Genomic DNA, 2,967 nt, shown 5'->3' on the forward strand with positions numbered 1-2,967 from the left:
TGTGTTCCATGCCAAGTATACAATCACACGGTAATTGGAGTTGGAGCAGAGGATTGTGGGAGTGTAGTGAATGATAATGACTTTTTGGTCATCTGCATCATTGGTATCATCAGCACAGTAATTAGTTTGTTAGGCAGGTTGTGTACTTCTGCCGGCGGGGTGGGTTGTTGTGTAGCGGTAGCGACGCCGAACAGGCAGCAGACGAGCTAACCCCGGTTTCCCCGCCGCGTTAGCGAAACTAAACGGCCGAGGCGTGTTTAATTCCAGGGCAGGCACGCGACGCCTGGACAAACCGGCGCTAACAAGCGGCCTCTAGCGGGGAAGGAGGGCAGGGCGCCGCGGGGGACATACAGAAGCGGGGGACGCTGAGATTTATAGAGAGGTTCCGAAGAGCCGGGGCGCTGCAGCCAAGAGGGAAGGAGTTGTACACTGTAACGTGCGGTAAGATTAGGGTCACGCAATTCGCTCTGACCTTTGACCCCCCCCCCCTTACTGTCGGTTGCTTGTAAATTTAATGACGTGGAAATTGAGGCTTATTCGGCTGTTTTCACTGTGAGTCACACGGGATAAAGGCATTACAAAAAGCGGCAACGGGGTCCGGGTAGCGTGGCGGTCTATTCCGTTGCCCCTACCAACACGGGGATCGCCGGTTCGAATCCCCGTGTTACCTCCAGCTTGGTTGGGCCTCCCCTACAGACACAATTGGCCGTGTCTGCGGGTGGGAAGCCGGATGCGGGTATGTGGTCCTGGTCACTGCACTAGCGCCTCCTCTGGTCGGTCGGAGCACCCGTTCAGGGGGGGAGCTGGGGGGAATAGCGTGATTCTCCCACGTGCTACGTCCCCCCTGGTGAAACTCCTCACCTCAGGTGAAAAGAAGCGGCTGGCGACTCCACATGTATCGGAGGAGGCATGTGGTAGTCTGCAGCCCTCCCCGGATCAGCAGAGGGGGTGGAGCAGCGACCGGGACAGCTCGGAAGAGTGGGGTAATTGGCCGGATACAGTTGGGGAGGGGGGGGGGGATAAAAAATAGAAAAAGTGGCAACAATATAAATATCACCTATGTGAAATGAAAAGGAAAATGATACAGATGACAGGAAATAATTACACCAAAGGCCAGTCATCTCCTCCATAATGAACAGCCAATCAGCTCCCCCGTAATGACCAGCCAATCAGCTCCCCTGTAATGACCAGCCAATCAGCTCTAGTAAAGGGAGGCTGAGTAGTGTAACATCATTAGTGTTAGTAGCTCATTAAGCTCATCAGATCTGAGAGATCACACTGGACTGGTGTCAGACCAGTGGTATAATGAACAGAAACCAGTTGCCATTCACACCAGTGTTCATAAAACACTGGGAAGGAAGTCTGCCATCATGAACCATTTCCTACTCAGGTAGGCTGGACCGAGCCCGCACGTTTTGTTGTCCAGTAAAATCCACGTTCATTTTCACAAAGCCAAACTCATTTAAATCAAAGAACTGTCCAGCACGACCACACAGCCTTCACTGTCAGTACTGGGAGCAGCCCAGTATAACCACAGCCCTTAGTGTCAGTACTGGGAGCAGCCCAGTATAACCACAGCCTTCACTGTCAGTACTGGGAGCAGCCCAGTATAACCACAGCCCTTAGTGTCAGTACTGGGAGCAGCCCAGTATAACCACAGCCCTTACTGTCAGTACTGGGAGCAGCCCAGTATAACCACAGCCCTTAGTGTCAGTACTGGGAGCAGCCCAGTATAACCACAGCCCTTACTGTCAGTACTGGGAGCAGCCCAGTATAACCACAGCCCTTAGTGTCAGTACTGGGAGCAGCTCAGTATAACCACAGCCCTTACTGTCAGTACTGGGAGCAGCCCAGTATAACCACAGCCCTTACTGTCAGTACTGGGATCTGCTTAGTACAAGCACAACCTTTACTGTCAGATACTGGGAGCTGCCCAGTATAACCACAGCCTTCACTGTCAGTACTGGGAGCAGCCCAGTATAACCACAGCCCTTACTGTCAGTACTGGGAGCAGCCCAGTATAACCACAGCCCTTACTGTCAGTACTGGGAGCAGCCCAGTATAACCACAGCCCTTACTGTCAGTACTGGGATCTGCTTAGTACAAGCACAACCTTTACTGTCAGATACTGGGAGCAGCCCAGTATAACCACAGCCCTTACTGTCAGTACTGGGATCTGCTTAGTACAAGCACAACCTTTACTGTCAGATACTGGGAGCAGCCCAGTATAACCACATTCTTCTACCACTGGTCACTGATAAGTTAGGGGTCATGTGCCTTGCTCAAAGGCACACCAGCAACGGTCAGGTGCCCAGAGGTTCAGAAGGTCAACGCTGCGATTCCAACGCTTGTACGCTCACCCTTCTCCTTCTTCAAAGTGTCTGCTGCTCCTCTTCTCTCCACCTCCCCCCTCCCTCACCTCCACCGCCCAGCTGCGCTGAGAGTCGGCGGGGCGGCGGTGCTGGTGGGAAGCGGTGGCGCTGGCGGGAAGCGGTGGCAGATGGCGCCGGCCCGTTGGGAATCCGGACAGGCCACTTTCGACTGCCACCCCCACTGAGAGGTGAGGGGTTTCCTGCGTGGAGCAACAGGGGCGAGAACCTGGCGAGCACCGGGCCCTCCCTCAACATCTATCAGGGCGGAGTGTTAATGAGAGGAGGGAGGGAGGGGTACGGTGATGGAGAGAGAGAGAGAGACAGGAGGGAGCGAGGGGAGGTGGTAAACGTGTGAGGTGAGACGGAGGCCGAGGGGAGAACAGGTGAGAGGGAGCTCGACCAGAGGAGCAGACCGGGAGCAGGGGGATGACAGGGATCAGCGCCGGTGATAAATAAAAAAAAACAACGGGGGGCAAAACAGGAAGGGGGGGTAGAGAAAAAGGGAGTGATGGAGAGAGACAGAGAAAGAGGAGAGAGAAGAGAGACACAGAGAAAGAGGGAGAGAGATGGAGAAAGAGAGATGAGGTTGGACAGC

The sequence above is a fragment of the Lampris incognitus genome, chromosome 1 (genome assembly GCF_029633865.1).
Source record: "Lampris incognitus isolate fLamInc1 chromosome 1, fLamInc1.hap2, whole genome shotgun sequence".
Taxonomy (NCBI): domain Eukaryota; kingdom Metazoa; phylum Chordata; class Actinopteri; order Lampriformes; family Lampridae; genus Lampris; species Lampris incognitus.